The following is a 24,772-nucleotide window of genomic DNA, read 5'->3' as shown; positions in this document are numbered from 1 at the left end:
CAATCTTCTGTGGTGGCCTAAGACTAATGTTTTAATGTATGTAAATTAAGGACAAGCATTTGTCTGTACCCAGCTATTTGTGAAATACTTGGCCGCCATACATATGGAAGACCCCAGATGTTCCATGTAAAAAATTCAAATTAGAGTTTCTATTAAATTTTATTTTAAACTGAAGATTTATTTGAAAAGAGACAAGAGAACCTGACTTCTAAGTACTTTCACAAGCTGTATACAAAGTATAAATTGATTCGTTGTTTACTACTTTGAGCAATTCTTCCTTACTGACTGATTATACTAATATGATTATTTGGAAATACCTTGGCTCCAGTATGTTAGTTTTGGTGACTGTGAAGGATTCCATATATCATATAAATGTAGGAGACAACATATATAATTTATATCACATAATGTAAGTGAATTCAGCATTTAAAGAGTTGATTTGTTGGAACATCTGATCTCACTGGAAGGAAGTGCTGATAAAGGTAGAAGGGTTTTCAAAGCAGAGAGGTATCAAGTTCAGTAACACCTCATTACCTGCAAGTGCTTTGTCTGCAGGGAAGAGAAATTAATGGTATCTCCACATCTTGCAACATTTGTCTTCATAGTTCAGCAGCACAAAGATCCTGTTTCTATACTAAAATTTTCTGTAAAAGTATTTTTTCCTGGGCCCCAATTTTTAACCTTCTGTTAGCGGGACTCATTTTAAAAATTCAAAATTAGTGGAGTCATGTTGAAACATTGCCAGTTCCACATGGTACAAAAGGTTGGCTGTGGAGGAATATAGATGGAGGGGATTGAGCGAGCAGAGTCTACTGGGCTGGGTAAGGAAGCAGGTGGATGGGAGTGGTTGCTAGGAATACAAATGTTTTTTGAAAAAAAAATATTCTGTCTAGTAAATCTAATGATTTATGTACTGCAGCAACTAAACAAATGTGGTGCTGAGCTTTTCTATCCTTGGAAAACTTCTGAAATACCTAAGGGTGTCAAAAAATTTGTAGGTGAGGAGCGTCCTTTTTATTTATTTTTTTAATTAACTAGAACTTTAAAAAAACTAAACAAGTATTATATGGTTAGACAAAGAGTAAACCAGCACGGCTTCTTGGATTCTTCCCCCAGATGAACCCCCAAATTCCAGAGAAGATGCAGGGAGATTTATGGAACTTGTAGCTAGCGTCAGACACTAAAATAAAATCTTCAAGAAACCTATGCAGAGGCAGAAGATAGTTGGGTCTTGGTGTGAAGGTGAAAAATGTAGGCCTGGTGGGACAGACAATCAGGGGATTGGCTGAGAAAGAGCTCTCTGGTTACGCCCTTTACAGGTCTTCATGCTGCCTTGGGCAAGTCACTGTCCTGCCTTGTTCTATCTGTGGGACAGGAGAGCCGCCATGCCAGCCAGGCACAGGGAGACATCAAGGTCATGGCAGTGCTTGGGCTGGGCAGCTGAGGAGAGCTTTTTCTTTGCCCCACCAGCCTATCTACCCAGTGAATGTGGCAACCAAAGAAGAGCTACAACAGTTATGCAGTTAATTTCAAAACTTTGACTGAAGAGGGGAATCATACAAATTGATGGGTGTACCTCAAATACACTTATTAATTAAAAATATACACAGGTACATTTATTAACCAATCTAATCATACAAGGTGAAGGCTTTTCCTTTGAGTATAGGTTTCCAGGTTAAAGTTCTATCATCTTTCTTGCATCAACCACACTCCTGTGAATAACTATCATTTCAATATTTGATTCTTTAAATTGAAATTAAAATTGTAAAACACTTGACAAGCAATCTGGAAGAGACTCCTAGATTTTAGTGATAATTCCACATTATTAAAAATAGTTATATTACCTATATTTACTTTGTGTGGATTATTTTTGAAAAAAACAGAATTATTGATTTCTTTTCCCCCAATCTTTTAATAGGAATTTTTTTTTCCTTTTGTCATTTGTACTTCATTAATTTATATCATATTTAACTTAATTATGTTCAGTAATAACAGCAACTGACATATATAGGTTTGGGGACAAATCAAACTAATCTGAGTCATTGTACTCAATTGGTGAGAGTAGCACTTCATGGACATGAGAGTAGCCTACTAGTTTTGAACATTAAGCATGCTGTTACCTTTTCAGAGGAAATGGATGGAGTCAATTTGTTTCAGGTGTTTGTTTAAATAGATGTTGCCTTTTATATTAGCCAAGGTAATATCTGCTTGTCCCAAGGTAATAAAAGATGAATGCATAGGAAAAAAATAACAAGGCTAATGTGGAGAGCAAGCATTATTTTAAAAAAAGGCAATACACAGAACAACCTATAACAGAAGAAATGAAAATAATAGAGTATATAAAATAAAAATATAGAAAATAAACTTAATGAATGTCCTGAGAGGGATGGGAAAGAATAGTAAATACAGGAAAAAGGGTTGTGTAGAATAAACAAATGGGGATCTTTGATATAAAATATTTAATTGTCAATGTAAAACAAAAGATGATTTGAATAATTGAATGTGTACAGGCAAATGATAAATTAATACAATGTAGAGACTTAAAGCATTGATAAAGAATGAAGAGATGATAGAATGAGAAAAGTTAACAAATATGGAAGATAAAATTTCCACGTGTATCAGAAGGAAAGAAGAATAAAGGGGAGAATAATTGAAAAATAATGACCAGTTTTTCCCTAGAAATAATGCAAGTTATAAAACTTCAGATAGAAAAGGCACTGAGAGTGCTAAGCAGAAAAGATGTGAAAAAACTCCCTACATATTACCATAAAACACAAAGACAAACTTAACGTTTCCAGAGAAACACAGCAGATCACCTACAAAGTAATAAGAATCACCTACAAAGTAATAAGTAGTAAGTCTGATATTAGACTTCTCAACAGGATTATTGGAAACAGGAGCAGTATCTTGAAGGAAAGGAATTTTGAATATTAGACTTCTACAGGCAAATAAACTATTATTTAAATATTAAGATGAAATAAACATATCCTCAGACATGTACAGATTTAGGTGGTTCACCTCGTGGGGACACTTTAAAAAACCCTTAGAATGCATTCTTTGATAAGAAGAGAGGTGAATCTGGAAGTGATGATACATGGAAAATAAGGACAAGTTTATTATCATAAAAGTAAGCAACACAAAAAATATATAGCCACAACAATCTAAAAATAAAATTCTAGTTAACAGTAGGGTAATGAGTATGTTACTGGGAATAGGTCAGAGGTAGGTGTGAGGTTGTAGAAGTTTTTCTCTTATTTGTGGCTAAGACATTGTTGCTTATAAACGTCAGCAGAACTGAGGGATAAAAAACTTCATGAGGTTTATATAATGAGTGCCCACCAGAAGAATAAAAATAGGATGTATAACTGTTAAAATAGCAGAAGAAAATGTAATTAGCCAATGGAAAGTAATAAAATAGAAAAAATAAATGAAGTAAAATTACTGTAAAATAAATATAAAATAAGATGACACAAATAAGACCTAATATATCAGTAATTATGATAAATATACATTGGTTAAAATCACCATTCACCATTCAAAAGCAAAGATTCAGGTTAATTTATCAAAATATACCAATATCTAGTAATATATTGCCTAAAAATAAATTAAAACAATAGGGTATATAAAGTTTGAATATAAAGAAATATAAAGGTGAATATGAATGAAAAGAAAGTTGGGTAGCAGTTTTAGAAATGGCAAATATAATTTAAGGGCTAAAATGTAAAAGGAAATAAGAGGGATGTTATATACAGAAGATAAAATAATCATAAATTTGTATGCATTTATTAATATAGCCTCAAACTACAAAAAGCAACAAAATACAAAATAAAAATATGTTACATCAATAATTGTAGCTGGATAATTTAACTGATAGATCCAGAAAGGGAAAAAAGTAGCATAGAAGATTGAAATAATAGTATCATATTGTATGTGAATTTACATATATACATATAATTTTTTGCCCCCAAAAGAGAATACATTGTTTTTTAAGCATACATGACACAGTCACAAAAATCGACTGAATACTAATTCAAAAATTAAGCTCAACGCATTCCAGAGAATTAATACTGTATATATTATATAGTTAGAGAAGAATAAAATTTAAAATTTATAACAAAAAGATAGCTAAAATATTTTGTGTATTTGAAACTGTAAACATAGTTTATACACAACTCGACGCAAGAAGAAAATCATTTGGAGAATTATTAATTACGTAGCTATGAAAAGAGCACATATCAAGATTTGTGGGATGCAGTTAAATCATTACCAAAAGTAACTTCTGACATTAGATATATTTATCAAAAAGCAAACAACAATGGCAACAAAGAAATAAAAGCAAAGGAGCTAAATATTCAACTAAAGTAGTTTGAAAATGAGCATTAAAATAAATCCGAAGAAACAAAAAAGAAAGGAGCAGACAAGGGAAGAAATCAATAAAATGGAAAATAGCAAAAACAATACCACCATAAAAGGTATAAAAAGAAAACACAATTTTTTTAAAAAGCTTGATAAAGTATGTTGTGAAACCAGTCGGGAGAAATGGAGATAAGTTACAAATTTAGAAGGTGGAAAATAACTAGTAGAAACAAAATTTAAAAGATTGGGAAACAGTGTTCAGAACACTGAACTATGAATTATGAACACTGACTTATGTCAATAATTCAGAAAGCCTAGATAAAATATTCATAAAATATGTGAATTTATGATTTTCATGTGTAATTTAAGCATTTTATGCTTTTTTTTTTAACTTAAAGGGATGTTTGCATTGGTTGGACAAGCCAAAGAATTTGTTCACTTTGACCCAAGACCATGGTAATTTGCCAAGCCTGCTTTTGGGAGAAAAGTAGTTCAGCCTTAGGGTCTTATCCCTAATCTCTCAGGGTTTACAAGAGAAGACAGATGGCCTTACTATGTTAAAACAACTCCTAGTTAAATACTGTATCCAGACGATACTCACCAATGCTGGTAAATAAATAGGAAAATGAATTATATAATTATGGAACAAATCACAAACAAAGCCCCACTGTCCTTGATGACCAAGGACTCATCATCAGGGAGGCAATGTTAACTGAGAATAACCCAATCATATATAGTCATTTCATGCTTAGGGGACTCTAGGTGTTTTATTAATTACTAACTAGACTCAGTAGAGTGTGTCTGTGTTCTTTGAGCTTGAAAGTAGTTTTCTGATATTCTGTGGGACCATGCTTCCCTGGATCCATCTCATCCTTTGGTCACATGGTTTATTCCATTGTTTCAAGCCCTCTAGCTTTGATACTCAGAAAGAGTTCCAAGTGACTTTCTGCTGGTATCAGTAACTTGAATTGACTACTAAGGGATTCCGTCTCTCTGTAGAGGTGGCAGAATTTATAATTTTCTCAGTGCATACTGGTCCAGAGAGCTGAAGGGAATATCTTACAACAGAGTAAAATGGTAACATTTCTGAAAAAGATTGGTGTATAGTACTCCTTTTTTGCATTGTTCAGAAGCAAAGGAAAGCTTTATTCTTGGATCAGAGAATGGAGAGGTTCGAGCTAGTGCTCTAGAGTACGTGCTCTCTCCCCAAAGGCCCTCGCTGGGGCTGCTTTATAGGGATCTAGTTAGCAGGGAGGGGAGGGGGCGGGGTTCTCACAGGTCAGGTGGGGCTGCGCTGCTCATGTTCCAGCTCGCGGTGCCACTGTGGGTGCAGCGTCTCTGCATATGGCCCACCACTGCCATCTTGGATCATAGTGCTTCTGCACACGGCCCACCACCGCCATCTTGGATTGCAGTGCTTTTGCACATGGCCTGCTGCCACCATCTTGTATCACAGTGCTTCTGCACATGCCCCGCCAAGAGGAGGTGTTAGCATAAAAGTGTCGCACCAGGAGCTCTGGTCAAGGGCCAGACCTCTGCATGCAGTCTCCTCAGACGGGAGGTGCACCCAGTCGCACCTCAGATGGGACTTGAGTGGAGTCAGAGCAGAGTGGCCAGATGGAGAAAGATTTCTTAAAATGTACCATTCCTCTCCCTTCTGCAAAAAGCTCCATGTCATAGGTTCATGAGCACTTCTCACCTTTAGAGAGTACAGCTGAAGTACCATTTCCACTTTCCTAAGACGGGGCCAAGAAAAGCTCTAAAATGATGTAGCTGTTTGTATTCTCCCCTTTGCTGTTCAGTTAGACCAGTGCAATTGCAAGGGCAAGAAATGATGCATACTATGGCTAAATGCAATATGCTTCCACAGAAATGCCTCAAATCTGATATTAATCACAAACTTTTTATTGATGCCCCAGTTGAGTTTGCAGACTGGTAATACAAAGAGCGGGTCAGTTGTGAGTCTTGTCAACACTGTGCTGGTGACAGACTTTGTTATATGTAAAAAGAAAAATCAGCTTTAGAACATTTCAAATGTGTTGGCTGAACAGACATAAACAAAAAGATTGGCATCCTTGTAGCTGTATCTTATGTATTCAAAAGCCCCTTTCCATCCATGGGGAAAAAAAAAAAACAGAGTTCATTATGTATTTATGCAAAACAAAATTACCTATTCATAAAAATCAAAAGCAATATGTTTTGCTTATATCAATGGGTAAAATTAATACAATTTTTCCTATAATAGTTCATTTGCTCTGACGTGATTTTGAATATTGGAACAAAATGTCAAGAGTTATAAATTGAAATAAGAGATAAAATTCTTCAAGTAAATTATTTTCTCTATAGAGTCATAGGAATCAATTATTTCTTATTCATGGAAATGTTAGCACTTCTGATTTTTACAGAACAGGTAGTGATGGAAAAGGCAGCTTCCTACTAATGAGACAGCACTTGGTAGGATTATTCAATTTCCAAACTTGCTGCTGCTACCAAAGCTGTTAATTGGTATCAGCTATGACAGCTTGTGGTGTGACTGGACTCTTGTTCAACAAAAATAATCATTAGCTGCTAATGACTTTAAATCACTGTGAACAAGGCAGAGATTGACCCTGTGACCTAAATGTTCCAGGGGATACTCAGAAGTTATGTGGTCTCCTGTAATGGATAAAGCTGGGTGTCTGGATTGAGAGCTAAAATTTTTTTTCTTAGTCACAGAAATAATTTCTTTGAACAAGTAATGTATGATATTGGGGTCTCAATTTACTTAATTAAAAAAATGAATGTTCAGTCTGTTGTATATTTTGTGTATAAAATTAGTGCCATGCCATACAAAAAATCCACACAGGAAATAAATGAAGTACTTCTTGCAGATTTTGTTTGCACCTTTGTAAGCTTTAGGAAATGTCACTTTTATTTTTCTTTCCATAGCGATTACTATGGTTCTTTCCCATAATCTCTAGATAATGGGTCACTTAAGATACGCTTGGCTGAAAGTGGAATGAATCAAAGGAAAATAAAAAAATGACTCCCTTAAGGCATTTTGAAAGATTAGAAAAATGATGAGTTGGTGATGTAGGTTTTTCTATATTTTAGATATATTTAATATCTTGTATAACAGTTTCTGAATTTGTATGTATAACTAAATCTAGAGACAGACCTGTAAGAATGACCTTAAACAATACCAGAATTAAATAGAACAGAGATTTGATTTAACAAGATGAAAGTTTCTACTATAGCATAAGGAATATAAGAAATAAGAATGTAAGAAGTATAGAAGTGGAATAATAACTAAAATATTTGAGACCCCCCCAATGGTATTGTTAAATAACTTATTATAGCACTACTCCATGCTTTAACTTCTAAACAGACTATCAGAGCATATGAATTGGCATAGGGGAAGGAGCAAGAGTCTTGGGTTCCATTTTTATTTTATTTGCCACTCGTTGCATAACAGCATCTGAAACAGTCAGTGCACAGAACCCCTCAGAGATGGGTGATTATTGCCCCTCTACCAATGGTGACACTGAAGACACAGGGTTGTCACCATACTTGTCAATAGCCAATGAATGGTGACAACATTCACCATTCACCAAATGGTGACAAAAAAATTCCAAAATGGAATTTTGCTTTTAGACAAGCACAATTGCTACGTTCCTGTGCTAAGATTCCCTATAAATTTGTATGCATTTCTTAAGAGATTATCATATATGGGATTGGTTTAACAATTATTAGTCTCAAGTGGAAGATAATGTGGAACAAATAAAAACTGGAATGACTTGGAAATTTGCCTGGTTTCTTTTGGAATGACAGCTTAAGGAGAGTTAGAGACGGAGAATAGGAATTCTTAGGTTTTCAATGATTTTGGTTTCCTTGGATGAAGGTGAGGTTTAGAATTTTTATGGTAACGTTAAGTGTGTGTTCTCAATGTGTGTTTTATTCTAACTGGCTCAACCAAGTTGTAACTTTTCTATACCACCTGGGTAAGTTCTACTTACAAGAAGGAGATGCTGAATATAGTAGTAAAAACTTATATTTATTGGTTGTCTGCCATGTCCCCAAAATTCAGCTAGGTACTTTCACATATATTATCTCGTTTTCACAAACACAGTCCAAATTGATGGAGAAATTAAAAGCCAAATGTAAATGCATCTCAACTCCCATGAAGCATGGGGCTGGTTCTTGGCAAAGTTGTCGCTGTTTATCTTCGGTCTTTCCAGTCTCCCTTTTACTGCATCCTTTCCTAAATCCTTGCCCCATGAATACCTGCTCTAAAGAAAGAATATGATATTGGCCATTTGCATCTTATGAATATTTAAGCAACATCAAAGACAAAAGCCCAAGAAGTTTTAACTCTAATATATAAACAAGAACGATAGCTTATTTTAGGATAAAGCCCCTGGTGCTTCTGAATTTACAAGAATCTGGAATTCTCTGAGATACTGAGAATAACAGAACTTAAGATTGCTACTGGGCCTGTGAAAAGAAATCATAGTTTCCTTGGTTGGGGGTAAAATGACGGAATCATGATCCCAGAAAAGTTCTGCAGAGGTACTTTATTATTATTACAAGCTCCAGGACCCAAAGTGTAAATGTCTAAGTTAGTGGGAAGTCAAAGAGCAAAAACACTTTCAGAAGTTTTCCTTTTTCATGAAGAAATTCTAAATATATGTGTTCTTGAGTGTGTGTGCATGTGGTTGTGTGTGTGTGTGTTCTCATGTCTGTATGCCCACGTCTGTGAGCTTGTGCCTGTACACTGGTGTGCATGTATATGATTTATCAGAAGGAAACATCACATACGATGCAGAAGACCATGCTAGTTGTCACTGAGTGGTAATACCCCAACAAAACAGAAATAAATTTTATTAAGCTTTAGCCTTTCTGTGGATAAATCCACGTCAGGTTAGATTCATACATTCAAATGAAGTTATGGGTGTGAAAGACAGGGGAGGAAAAACAAAGGAAAGAATCATTCTAAAATTGTCAGTTTTAAACCCGGGAAATGTAATCAGAGCCATAAAAGTGTCTAAGGTGTGACAAAGCCAGGAGTCTTAACTGGATAACCAGATGCTTGATAAATCTGCCTGGACCCTCTTTCTATCTGTAAATTGAGGATAAACTTTGAAGAGAAACGTGGGTCTCTGGCTGCTTGGATTCTTCTTCTAGGATCAGCACTCTAATCCAGGTCAATTAAAGGAAATTGGCGGAGGTTCTGTGGTGAAAACAAAAGCAGGTTTTTATGCAACATGTGCTGTAGGTTAAGTAATGGACCGCTGGCTTCTTGGGACAGGATGTACCACTGGATGTGTGCTGGGTTCATTACAGAGAGAGCTTGAAGCATCCACCAGGGTTACAATCAACAGTTATTAAATCCATTTCTGACTTAAGCCCGCTAAGGTTCATCACAGGCCTCCTTCCTGAAGTGACCTGATTCTCCTGCCGTGAAGGTATGGTGCGACTTGCAAAGCTTCTCTCGGTATAATAACAGTACCCTCTTTTCATTATTGTCTTTTTTTCTAAGGCTGGGCATTTTTCCCATCTGGTTCTTATTTGGCTCTTGAGAAATCAAATCCCGTCCCGGCTCTCTGTATATCACCCTAACGTTTTTGTGTTTTATTATTATTATTTAATATTTATGGATGTGACATCATAATCATTGTGTGCCCTTTTCCAATTTCCTTAACCTCATTTTGGCAGTCTGTACCCACAGGGCTGCAGATGCTCTGTGAAACAAACCAAAAAAAGGTGCAGCTTTCAGAGAGCACTTCGGTGAGATATCTTAGTGAGTTGCTAATTAGCATGTTTTCTCTGTATCCTGTTGGACGGTCTCAATCTTGCTTTCAACCCTTCTGCAGTAGGTGTTATTTTTTTGTCTCTTAAGACCACACCATCAAATTTCACTTAATGTAACTACCTCTGGAGAGAAAATAGTCATTTTTCAGTAATTAAATGGGGTATTTCATTGCTGATTTACTATCTGGTAAAACCTCAGAATTTTCTTAAGCATTATTCTAGAATCTAGCCCACAAGAAGTGTTATCACAGATACTTAAAGTTTTGTGGTGAACCTAATGAGATCTCACGATAATTTTGGTGATACCGTATTAAAAATCCCTGCAGTATAATTAAGCCCCACCATCCTGCTTTTAATTGAGGGGAGGAAATTCTGAACTGTAACATCAACATCTGCAACCACTTCATGAAAGTGTTAAGACAGCAAAGCCAAAAGAGATACAGATTACTATTATGTAAATTTAAAATTTACACACACATCCACATATGCATACATACACAATAATATACACACCTGCAGCAGATGAGACTTTGCTTTGAAATGGAGATATAAGTTAGTGAAATTTACATCTACCTTACCATCAAGTCTTATATATAAATCAGTACCTTCTCCACTACCCCCTCTTCTTTACTCCCATTTCCTCTGCTACACAGGTCCATGGGAACCCACCTATCATCAGTATTCTCGCCTCTGATTGGTTTGTTCCTCCAGCTACTATTTCCTTTGACATTGGAAGTCCTGCCCTGTCTCTGCCATAATTCCTGGAACTTCTTTTCCCTGTGTTTGAAGTCACAAGGCTATAAAACCTGCTATAGGGAGCGCTAGGGCAGCAGTAACTCCACCTACCCTTAAGTCCAAACCATTAGACATGGAACCAGCGTCTGAAAGCTGGTTCCCTCTGTACCCTTGCACAAGAAATATATGCTCCATAAAAGCTAGAGATGTGTTCTGCCTTGGATCCACTAGGTCTCCAGAGGTTTTAATCTGTTGGTGAAAAAAGTAAAATAATAAGAATCTCTGGATATCATTTTTAACTGAAAATTTTGAGATAAATGTAGATTCACAGGCAGTTATAAGAAATAATACAGAGATATCCCTTGTACACTTTGCCCAGTTTCCCCCAACGGTAACATTTGTAAAACTACAGTATAATATTACAATTAGGGTATTGATATTGATATAAGCCACCAATCTTTGTCAGATTTCCTTAGTTTTATTTATACTTATGCATGTGCATTAAGTTCTATACAATTGATCACCTGCACAGGTTTGCATATCCATCCATGGTCAAGATATTGACTCTTGTTGTCCTTTTATAATCATACCCACCTCCCTCCTTCCTCCTGATACCCTATCCCTAACTCCTGGCAGCCACTAAACTACCCTCCACTTCTAAAATTTTGTCCTTTCAAAATGTTATATAAATAGAATGATACAATATGAAACTTTTGACGACTGAGAATTTTTTTTTCCACTCAATATTCCCTGGAGATTCATCTAAATGGTGGTGTATCAAGAATTTGTTCCTTTTCATTTCTGAGTAGTATACCATAGTATGTATGTACTATAGTTTGTTTAACTGTTTATTTATTGAAGAACATCTGGGCTGACTTTGGTTTTGGCTGTTACAAATAAAGCTGCTATGAACATTTGTGTAAAGGTTTTTGTGTTAACGTATGTTTTCATTTCTCTGGAATAAAAGCCCAGTGATGCAGTTACTGGCTTCTATGGTAGATGCATCTTGAGTTTTTAAAGAAGCTGTCAAGTTGTGTTCTAGAGGGGCCAGACCATCTTACCAGCAATGTATGAGTGATCCCATTTCTCCAGTTTCATCATATCCTTGCCAGCATGTGGTTTTGTCAACTAATTTTTATTTTAGCCTTTCTCATAGGTGTATAATGATATTTCATTGTGGCATTAATTTACATTTCGCTAGCGGCTACTGATATTGAATATCTTCTCTTGTGCTTATTTGCCATCTGTATTCCCTCTTCAGTGAAATGTCTGTTAATGTATTTTGCCCATTTTCTAATTGGACTGTTTGTGTTTTTACTGTTGAGTTTTGGAACTTCTTTACATATTCTAGATACTAGTTCTTTGTTGGATATGTCATTTGCAGTTATTTTCTCCCAGTCCGTAGCTTGTCTTTTCAACCTCTTCATATGTACTTTCACAGAGCAAAAGTTTTAAATTTCTGGACATCATTTTAACAATGCCATGAACAAGGCCATAGGGAAAACATTGGTGTCTATTATTTAAAGACCATCGTTATGATGTAAATTAAACTGCAAGTCTATAGAAACCATAGTCCCATATCTAGTTCAGTATACAGATAATAATAGCCAGGGGCAAAATACAATATTTGAGAGCATGTTGTGATAAGTAACTCTCAATGAATTCATTTATTCCTTCAATAAATAATTATTAAGTGAGTCATGTGTTAGGCCCTATGCTGGTGATGCACTGGCAATTTAAATCGTGAGAATGTATAACCAAAGCTGAGGTGAGAACTCCGAAGTAATGGGATATTGCATGATGAGAATATTTAACAGAGGAGCTGAAATTCCTTTTAGGAAATAATGCCTGGGTTGAGAGCTGAAGAAGGAGTAAGAGTTAACTGTGTAAGGAGTGGAGGAGAAGGATTGGCAGTGGGGCTGAGAGATGGGGAGATGGATTCGAAGGGGGCACCAGGAGCGCAGGGACCCTATGATGGGAGGGAGCACGGAGAGCTGAAGAATGAAAAAGAAGGGCAGCTGTAGGGTGTGGAGAGTGCGAAGAAAGTGAGACAAGATGGGGCTGGACTTTGGTCTCTATTCCGAGGACTATTCAAAGCCTTGATAAGACTGACGAGGGAGAAGTGAGCAATGAGATCAAACTTGCATTGGGAACATAATACCCTGAATGTTGTATAGAATGAAGAATGGGGGGAGCAAGCATGGACTATGGGCTCAAAGTTAAGAGGCTTCTGTGGTTGGCCAGGTGAATGTTAGTGGTGGTTTGAGCTGAGATATTTACAGTGTGCTCTTGGTAAAGTTTTCTAAGGTTTTACAGTCAACCTCGGACAGAGAAATGCAGGCAAGATTTGGACTGCATTTGTCCTTACAATTGGGTGGACTGCTTTTGAACACACAGTGAAAGGACCACTGCTGGAACAGTTTCTTTAAGAAAAGACAAAGACTATTTACCTGCCCTTGGGGGCTGAACCTAGAATCCCCAGTGCTTTGGCCACTAAGAGCTGAGGTGACACGTATTCCAATCAATTTTGTGACGCTTCCCTTCAACTATCCCTAGACCATTTTGTAGATCTAGGGCCCCAAACACAAATGTCCTGAGTAGCTCTCCTAAGACCTAGTCATAAGAAAAGCAGTATGCTAAAAAAAAAAAAAAAAAAAAAATGGAGAAATGGTAAGAAAACCTAAGACAATAAGAGAAAAGGAAGGGAGCCAGGGAAAATATAAAAAATCTGTGACAAATAAGAATGAGGAAAAAAAGGTGTATATGCAGGGAGTGCCGCCCATGATCGGTTGGCATTTCCTCACCAACAGAGGTTCCCACGTGTGTTGTTCCCTTTCTCCAGCCATGATTGATGGCAGGGTTGCTATTTTGTGGAAGAAGAGTATGGCAGCCCATAGAGCCAAATTGGAGCCATCTATGGGGGAGTCTTAGTTGCTGGACAAGGTCCATGATAAAAAGCAGCAATTATGTTACAGAAGCCACTGGAGGGATGGGGCAGGAACGGGTGTAGGTACATCTTTAACATAAACCAAGGACAGAATTTTACTCTAAATTCAGAGTCAGGTTTCCAAGTCTACTTGAAACATTTGGTGTCTGTGCTTGTTTATACTTGGCAAATCATAGTTTCCTCTGTGTGTGTGTTTTAATAAAGAGCTTGAAGAAAAAAGAAATACCTCTGAAGCTTTTGGATGACAAATAGACCTTACAAAACATTTTTTAATAATCTAAGTGTACTGATTCAAAAGCATATAGATGGAAGTTCTCAAAATATTAAGCAAAAGAAAAATATGTAACGAGCACAAATACATTGTTCGTATCAAACATTTCAGAATTTTTCTGATTAATATGCAGAAGGTCCCTGCCCCAGTTGTGTTTACCTGTCTCAAGGTTGAAAGAAAAGGAAAGGACCTCTCTATGATCTAAGAGACAAATGAAACCTAATTTACTTTGGATATACGTTAATAAACATGTATCCAGGAGGTCAATTTAGTTCTGGTGGTTTAGTCAGTGCTAAGCGTAGTTGCGCACAGAGAAACTATCTGGTTTACTCAGTAAGTTCAGGTAAACTACTTTTGATATTGTTGGCCTTTAGGAAAGCTACTTTTTCTTTTCCCCATTATTCTTTCAGCAACCATATTCACATTCTAATTCTAGCATATGAGAAAGATAGACCATGCTGGTGGTCTGGGCTTTGGGGCAGTAGGGGCAGCTGGAATCAAGAGAAAAGAAGTGCAGAAATGCTCAGGACAGCATTTAAGAAGTAATTGCAGTCATGAATGCTGACTCAGGCAGTGTCAGTGCAGATTTGCCTCCATGAAAATGACCCCTCCTTTTTTATGCCTGGAAAATTAAGGAAGATGCTTACTTTCCACCTAAGAGAACCACATTTTGCGCACTTCCTTTTTATATTCTACTGAGGCAGATTCAGTTGGAAACTGTGCCCTGAAAGGCATCCACAGACTAGTATTGGCCAAGTGGTTACACACATTAGCTATTCCATCTGCAAACTGTTGCCAGACCAGATTCTCTCTTTTGTCCCTTTGAATGAAAGAAAGAGAAAAATATCTGAAAGATAGGAAAATCTCAGGAAAAAAGTATGAACCAGTTAGATTTTTCTACTTCATCTCACCCATCTCCTTGATACAATATTAGATTAGAAATGATTTTATTGTTTGAACTCAGAGTGCTTTTCTCACAATACTGTTTCACATTAGGAATTCTAGTCTATTTTGTGAAAAGTCATCTCATTAGGGGGAATTTTCTGATAGCACAGGATCCTCTGTTTCTTGGTTGCTCCTGAATTTTCAAAAATGTGTTGCCCAAAGAGAGAGGTGAATAAAGTTGCCTGAGGGAGAATTTATCAATATTGAAGAACTCCGTGGATAAAGGATCCTGAGAGTAGATGCTGTATGCAGTTGGAAATCACTCTGAAGAGCTTGAAGAAAATCATGGCCACATTCACTGACATAGAATGCCAACTCTGTGGGACAATGAGGAAGAGATAAAAAGGCTCGGGGGAGTAACTATACTAGGTAAGGCTGGAAAAATCTGCCTCATGTCTGTGTTTTAAAGGAAGTCCCAAAGGACTCTGCATTTATCAAAGCAGTAAAGAATGCTTTGTTGCTAGGCACCAACATCATGGAGAAGCTCCGTGGTGGCTGTCATGGTAGGAGTTGCCTTAACAGAACTAGACTCTCTGACAGCAAGGAAGAATGACTGGATCCTAAAATAATAGACTATAATTATTAAATGTCAAAAGTCAGTTGGGCACACCTCCTGTAATGAGCAGCAAGCCTGGAGTGGTAGCTCAGAGAACTGAGATGCAGAGAGCTCTGGAGATGGTTAATCGAATATGGCATCTCTATAGTCAAGATAGAAGATAGAAGGGAAGCCTGCAAAAGAATCGCTCAATCTACACAACGAAAATCAACCAAGAGTAGATCATCCATGGGCTAGATAACTTCCCTAATAAATGTCAAAATCCCTTACCATTTTTCTGGCTCTGAGCCAGATTACCAATCCATAACCCACTTACCATGGGCGAGACAAGATCCCTGGAAGGAAGGACTCAGCAAGAAGATGACAAGTATATATGCTAATAAATTCCCTAGTTTTTCCACAAAGGAACCTATGAGCATTTACTTAGCAACCATATACTGAGGAAAGGGGAATACTCACGCATTGTTTAAGACTGGAGGAAAAGATAATAAAGTTCTGGCCCAGGTTTGGTTCAAGGGGTCCAGAGACCCACCCAAAGATTATTTCCCCGGTCCCCAAAATATAATCGAATGTAGCAGGAAGATCCCACATTTGTGCCTAAGCCTAAGCCTGTGGGTAAGAGCAATCATGTGAGCAAAGTAAAAGCCTTGGAAACAGTCTCTCAGCCTTATCTTTACTTCCTGGGACTGAATTTCTCATTCTCCCAGCTTCTGGGGTTGTTGAGGCCAACAGTGCAAAGCTGAGTTTCCTTCTCTTCATTAATTGGGTCACATCTCCTTCCCAGGAGAGCCTGAATCTAGTGGTTCATGAGGAGAATAGAAAGGCTAGCTCCTTCGCTCAATTTGTGACAGCTGTGCTGTCAACACTCCCAGCTCCAGAGCTCCCCATGAGATTGGCTGAGGTCCTTGTGGTAGCCACTTTCTCTCTCTGCCCAGTCCTGCTTCTTTTACCCTCTCACAGGTGGTAATGCCAAGGTATTCCCCTATAAACTTCGTGCTTGCAAACCTCAGTCCTCTAAGAGTCTGCTTTCCAGGGACCTGACCAGCAACATCATCCTTCCCTTTTCAAAATAAAAGAATTATGGGACTTGCCCAGAAAAATAAACTCATCAGTTTATACCTAACACAAAGGTGTTAGGTATACTAACTGATCATTTGTCGGTGACCTTCTTAATGTGAAAATTACCTTAATTTGGTGAAATAAATGAATGAGATGATTCTTTTGTTTGGGTTTAGCCTAGTGTTCCTGTCAGAATTTAACATCAAAAGATTCAAAGTATAGAGGTAGTTCTTCCTTTGGAGAGAGATGTTTACCTGCCTTCCATTGCTGGGGAATTCAGATCTGCCTTGAGCTACCATGAAATAGAAAGGAATCTCCTTACTCTCTTGGATTATTACATGCAAAATGGTGAGAACCTTTGTTGAAATCCTCCAAACCTGAAATGAATGCTTCTTTTCTCCCTTCTCTACAGTAATTAAAGTAAATTATTATTTTTATAATAGTAAATCAGGGACAATTTTACCTCTCATTTGGATTTCTGCAGTTAGCTTCTATTTTAAACCTTAGGGTCTAGATTGGCTTATATTTATTGCTTTTAGAAGGCTTTACAACAACTATAACCTAAAGTGTGCAACTATATCCTAAAGGTTGTAAAACGTCAGATAAATGGGGAAAGATATTAATGTTTACTGAATATCTACAATGTGTCTGCCATGACGCTTGGCTTGTCCATATGCATTATTTCATTTAATCTTCACAACCATCATGTACTTTAATTATTATTCCCATTATATAAAAAAGTGAGAGGTAAGATGACTTGACAAAAAAGTCAGCTCATGAACTGAATAATCAAGGTTAGAACCCAGGTTCTAAATACAAGTTTAAAGCTCATTCCACAGCTAATTTGACTGTGCTTTATGACTAAAGCCCATTTCCTCTTCCTGGCATTTTTTAAGGTCTTAAAAATTATATCATGCTACCTGTACTATTGTGACTTTACAGAAAATTAGACTATGTTAAAATTTTATTTCATTTTCCAAAAATCACAGAGAAATCTGTGAGATAATTCAGAAAAGATATCCCATTTTTTTTTTGCTCTGAAAGCAGTAGACTATATCATCATTCTTTTTAATTCTTTGGTGTGAATTTGGAAAATGTTTCACTTGTACATAATGAGAATTTTATATTTAAAATATAATTAATTGTGGCTCATGTATGTAAGCATGTGTAAGTTTGTTCTTGTGTGTGTATTTAATTTGTGTGACATATATTATTGCCTCCTGAAAGTGAATTAATGACTATTAGCGTGGTTTAGAAATATTTAATGTATTTTGGGAATGATTCTCTACCTAATTCCCCAGTGGATTTAAAGGATACCAGGTGATGGGATAAAGCAATGGTTTCCCTAAATGGATATGAAACCAATGACACTGACTCTCCCAGATACTGATAATACAGGGGGATGTGTTCTCTGTACCTTAGATATAGTTGACCCTACTAATAATTGTGTCAAAGGAAAACCTTTAGGAAGTAAATCCTTCTGCTTTATCATTTTAGTTACAAGAAACCCTTCTGAGAGAGCTAACAGAGTATTATAATAGCCTAGCATAGCATAGATAGGAGATAAATAAGTGATGCTAGAAACTATTAAGAAGTACTTGAATGTGTCTCCTTAAGTCAAGAGCAGAATTTGTGAGCAACACACATCTCAATCTTCTTTCTACTCTGGAGAAGAAAACAAGGGAGTGCAATATATCATTCATGTCAGTACAGTCAGAGCAGTTCTTATTGGTTCAAGGTCAGGAGCAGTGACTCAAGGGTTTATCAGACTGTTGTTCATCTCAGAGCATATTCTGCTTGTTGTTACTAATTCTTCATTTTGGTATCTTGGGGTCAGTGTGTTTCCCTGTGGGGAACAACACTCTGTGCCCAGAGTCTATTTTGACACTGACTCCAGAAGGTTAAAAAAGAATCCAATTCCGTACTCATACAAATGGTTAATCTTACTTTAACACTGCAGTAGTTCTGTAAGCGCAGAACCTTTGGTTTAGTTACTAAAGCAAACACTGCATATTATATCCAATGAAAGCCCTGATGTCCTGCAGTTAAACTGTTGGAGTGATAAGAATTCGTCCTTTTGTGTTTACTTTATAATTTCTAAGGTGTGTTTCATTCTATGTCTTGAATGTCTTGAATATTAATATAATGTCTTGAATATTAATATAACTAATTGCTTCTTGCTCTGGAAATGAGCTTGTTCTTTGATAAATTGTTCAAGGGTTCAGGCATGTAAATTGAAAAGATTTAGATTCTTTACACTGTATCGAGCATACAGGTTGATGAAGGGAACCTTACTATTACATGCCAAACAGGTTCTTCAACATTATGTATTTCCAGAAAGGTTGCTGAAAATTAACATAGACTTTGGGAAGTTAACCTCCTCTCACTGCAAGGATTTTGTTTGTTTGTTTTAATCTGGAAACAGTTGAGTCATTGTTGAACAAGTGAAAAAAGTCATAAAGGTTTACTTTACATATAACACACACACACACATACAACAAGCTATTAAATATTATATATTTTCTGAAGCATGTGTGAAGGCTAAGGGTAGACATTGAAATAACTGTTGATGGTGGTGGGAGGGGGGATGAAGCAACAGTGCCACCAATTACCTCTACCAGCTCTGTCATCCTATTATGTAATTCATAGAGATATGTGGATATAACTTTATAGATTGGCTTTGGTTTATCTGTAGAGACAGGTGTTATCATCTGAATTGAATACAATACATCATACATTCATAAAAGCCAGATGGATGACACTGCCTGTAGGGGCTTAGTGCCTGTCTATAAAGGCCAGTTGGGTGCTGCTTCACAGAAAGGTTTATATTGGTCAGCTGTGGCTACCCTCCAGAGAGTAATGAAATGCTCTCATTCTCCAAAGAGTTTTTCCACTCTTTGCCCTCCATTATTATTGTCTTCAGAACCTTTCAGGACTGAGCCTTAGCATTGATAGAATCATATGCATCCTACATTGAAAGACAGTTGTGCTTTTGGTAGTACATAAGAAAGATAAGGCACCCAGTAACCACTTGAGCCAAAGAAAATAAACCAGTCAGATTGTAACATCTTACATCTTACATCTTGCTGGCTTTTTCTTTCACTTATAAATGGCCTTGAGGCCTATAGATGTAGCTAAAAATATATCCAAATGTATAAGAGACTTCTTTGATGGAAAACACCCAAAATCTTGTCTCTTCACTTGTATTAATACACAGGATTCCAAAACCTTGTGATGAGTGAAAATCAAGCCAGTGCTGAATGGAGACTGAATTGACGTTCCATCGCTATGTGGTTTCCTCATAAAACATTTATTTTTGTGACTTGTTTTCTTTGCTGACTTGGTGACTGAATTGGTCATGCTTTGTTTCTTCAATTTTCAGTCTTATAAATAGTTTGCTTATGATATAATATTATGATTTTTTAAAATCCTAGATTTACAACAGACTTTTTAAATTCAAGAGAGAGACATCTTAAGGCTTCATAAATATTCAAATTTATAAATATCACAATAACAAATTATTTTCCCCATGAAACTTTTTATATTCTAAGACCCGTGACTTTCTTAGATCATTTCGCATTCTCTTTCATTTCTGCCACTAGCACTTCCCTCTCATTTGAGGATGATTTTTTCACAGGGAAACAAAATTTGTATCACCTTCTGATTTTCATTGTGTACATGGCAACAAGTAGAGAATAACAGATCTTCCAGCTTGCAGCATGTTCAACCCAAATTCTTCAAGGTTACTCACTGTTGGTGAAGCTATGGATGTTATATTTGTTAATGCTATGCTAACCATGTTATGTAACCCAATATACTTGTACATGATAAAGGTCTTAAGGCTTTGGAGATACAAGGGTGTTTAATGGGGGCGAGCAGAGGAAAGAAGCATTTCAATAAAGGAGAGGGAAAGCGTGAATCTTTCTCCATCCTTGGGGTCTTTACTGCCTTCAGTTTTCTCCAGGTATTTCAACATAGCTTCTTTCCACACAAACCTTGAGAAACATTGAGGTAAACAATGAATAGAAGATTCCCTCAACTTTCAGGTGTCTGGGGCCACGGGTTCAGAGGGGATATACTTGGATTGTTCAGTGAGGAGGCTCAGAGGAAAGAGAGCCATAATCCATAATCAGTTTACACTGCTCATGGGCCAGCAAGCCAAAGAGGTGGTTGGTCATATATGCCACCACATTTGGCTCTTCCAGTTTTCAAAGCAGTAGAGTTTCTTTGCAGGTATCATGGGGTTGTTGAAGAGTGAATGTGGCTCTACTGCTACCCCCCATTAGGAAGCAGAACCTATGACCCGAGCAGTAATTCCTCAGGAGTACTGAGTCTACTGTGGTCTAAAGCATGAAGGACTTGAGCCCCAGCACTGCCATTTTGGCAGAACACGGTTTATCTTAGTGCACAGGGTAAACAGTAGAATGGGATGAGATCTCCGAGAGTCTGGGAATATGATCTCCTTAAATATCTTTTACAGTTAGAAAAAAAGCATTGTGAAATATTAGAAATTGCCATGTACACTATTATAGACATTATTTTCCAAACAAAAGGAGTCAGCTTTATAGATAAAACAGTATGTCTTTTAAGATCTTTCGTAAAGTGTTGTTACTAATCACATAAATATCTGTAGCTATTACAATCTAGTTGCTCTGGGAAATTTTATAATTAATAGTAAGTTCTTAATTGGAATGATAAAATTTTCCCTGTTACATTTAATATTACTTTTAATGAGACTACTGTTTCTAAAACTTATAACAGACTGGGATACTCTGGAAAGGGCTCAGAGTTATGTAATAAGAGGATTTAAAATGAAGTTCAGGAGGAATTGAAACTAGGCTTTTGTGTTTGTTTTTTCTTTTGTTTTGTTTTAGTTTGACGAAGAGAAACTGTGATTATATTAATACTCATTATTCAAATATCTGGATAAGAATGATACTATTTGGAAACCATAATAATATTTTGTCTGTAATAATCTGGTTATTTAGGTCTCCAAGTAGACATATAAAACATGGTTCTAAAGTCCAAGACCTATAGAGGTAATTATTATAATAGCAATAGGCACTTTTTTCTTGCTTGATTTGCCTGGGTTTTTACTTCTCTAGACTGTACATAAACATGAGGAAAGAGAGTACTCATTTTTTTTGCCAATTCTTATTTGATATTTACTGGATTTTAATCACACAGTCAGAACAAAATTAAACAAATTTTAAGGGCTTACATTTGGTTTACACATTTCTAGACTTTTCCTATTGTTCTAAATAATTATTGCTAGTTTACTTTTGTAACTGAAGCAGATGTATGGCATTGATAGTAATACAAAAGGAATGTTTTAATTTATTCATTAGAATGTTTATGGCTTCTTCACGGCTGATACCTAAATGTAAGCTAAGGCAGTGATCTGTTAATTAGTTTCTATTTTCAAAGGTAGAGCTGCTATGGATATTTAAATCAGATTTAACTGAAAGAGAAATTTCTCTGACTAAATCAAAACATTATAACATTTTAGTGAAGTTTAGATTTTGTTTCAGTTTCCAAACTTGCAAATGAGTTTCCCCAAGCATGAAAGGCAGAAGATGAGAAGGTTGGGAAGACCGCAGTCACTGTAAAGTGAAGCCTAATCCCTGACTTCTGTATAACCACCCCATTCCATTTCAATCTTTATTTCCAAAGTCTGATCAGGATTTCTTTTGTTGTCGTCTACAACTAAAAACATTGAACTGATAACAAACAACAGTTAAGTTTTTCTTCCGGTAGTTGGACGGCAGATAACCCATTTTGACTTAAGAGAATGGAGGGGAACTTGAGGATGGAACCAAGGCAATTCCTTTTCCACAATTTTGTTCCAAGAATATCAGTCAAGACTGAACTTGAATGAGAAGTCCCGGACAACATTGACACTTTCCAAGGTGGACACAGCAAATGGTCCCTAATAGGGTCAGTCACTCACTCTCTGACCAGATCTGGCCTAGATCGCCTTAACCAGCAGTGCAGAGAGGGGATGAAAGGAAATTTAGGTTAAATCTCTCCAGTATACCTATAGCAGTTTTCTCTTTTGTCTTTGGTAGACTGACAGCTGTAATTAAATTCAAGTTGTTGTTACCTTTTGTACTACTCCTTTCTCAAGGAAAGCTCCTTAGTAAGCAGGGTGTGATGAAAGACAATTCAAGATACAGTATGCACTTCTGAATGTTCCCTGGCCATACAACAGTTTTCTGTAATGTGTGCTCCATTTCTTGTCAATCTTAGTATTTAACACTTTTCTTTAGACTGAAAATGAATGCTTTGTTGGTGGTTTAATAGAACTTGTAATTTAAATCTTTTAAATTGATAGGAAAAACATAGCAGATAAGAACTTAGTTATTGGCGAATCAAAATATAACAGAGGAGAGATGACATTGAGCCATAACAGATGCAAGTGTCCATCAATAATACTCATTAAATATGACCTTGGAAAACACTAGTGACTTCTAATTGTATGCTAACAAGTGGAATGATACAAGAGTCAAGAGGAGTCCTGCATTGCAAAACCACCCCCCAAAATTTTACAATATGAGTAAAATGGGTCTAAATTGTCAATACATCCTCATTAGAGATCTTACAGGTATGATGGCTTTATAAAACTAGTTCAAAATAACATGGAAGAGGGCTTCTCTGGTGGTGCAGTAGTTGAGAGTCCGACTGCTGATGCAGGGGACACGGGTTCGGGCCCCAGTCCGGGAAGATCCCACATGCCGCAGAGCGGCTGGGCCCGTGAACCATGGCCGCTGAGCCTGTGCTTCCGGAGCCTGTGCTCCGCAATGGGAGAGGCCACAACAGTGAAGAGGCCCGCGTACAGCAAAAAAAAAAAAAAAAAAAAAAAAAAGTAAGAATTAGAAAATGATTATATTCTTTTTGAAGGATTAATGCAACTTATGAGAAAGCCAGTACATCTAGGAAGAACAAAATTCATGAATCTGGATCTTAGATCTATAGCTCTCTTTATTTCAGTTTCTCTAGAAGTGAAGTCTGTGATAAAACTGGGGTGCTCAGGGCTTCCCTGGTGGCGCAGTGGTTGAGAGTACGCCTGCCGATGCAGGGGACGCGGGTTCGTGCCCCGGTTCGGGAGGATCCCACATGCCGCGGAGCGGCTGGGCCCGTGAGCCATGGCCGCTGAGCCTGCGCGTCCGGAGCCTGTGCTCCGTAACGGGAGAGGCCACAACAGTGAGAGGCCCACATACCGCAAAAAAAAAAAAAAAAAGAAAAAACTGGGGTGCTCAGGCCTTATTGACAGGTTCAACCCCAGAGCCACAGGTCCAAGGCAGATAGGCAAGTGAGACAACAGAGGAAGGAATGCAAACATGAAAAGATACATAACCAGGCTGGCCACAGCTTCATAAGAAACCTAACTGATGACTTGGGTCACAGCGTTTTCCAAGCAGGTCCTGCTTCAGAGCAAACCTTTAGGGCAGGGGTCTGCACACTTTTTCTGTAAAGGACCAAATAGTAAATACTATTTCAGATTAGGGCACATGGTCTCTGTCACAATTATTCAACTCTGCTATGCTGTGAAGATTGTCATAGACAATAAGTAGATGAATGGGCATGGCTGTGTTCCAATGAAACTTTATTTACAAAAATAGGAGGCAGGACAGATTGGCCGTTTGACTATAATTTGACAAGCCCTGTCTTGGAAAAGGGAGAGGAATTAACTTGAACTGTTTTTCTTGTCTCTCTTCCTCATTGGTCAAAGTTCATGGGGCATTAATACTTCTGGACTTTGTCACCTGCCCCACCAGGTGATTACTGAGGAAACAGATTCCACACACCACAGTGTGATGCATCATTTGACCTTGGAAATGTCGGAGGAGTTACAGCCTTTGTAGCTGCATTCAGGTTGTACCTGCTTCCAAAAATCACTGTGGCTACCACCCCTGTAGCAGAGGCTGAGATGCTGATGCTGAGGGGTTAAGGGTCAATGGTGGAAGCTGGGGCTGTCCACTTGAACAAGCAGCCACAGACTGGGGACTGGGACCCTGGTGGGGCTGATCCAATCTGGGGAACCACCTAAACGGAGCCTGGCAATGCATCATATTCAAATAAGAATTAAAACTTCCCTTCAGGCTTCCCTGGT

The sequence above is a fragment of the Leucopleurus acutus genome (genome assembly GCF_964270905.1).
Source record: "Leucopleurus acutus genome assembly, chromosome: 4".
NCBI lineage: Eukaryota > Metazoa > Chordata > Mammalia > Artiodactyla > Delphinidae > Leucopleurus > Leucopleurus acutus.
This window is presented reverse-complemented; position numbering follows the sequence as displayed.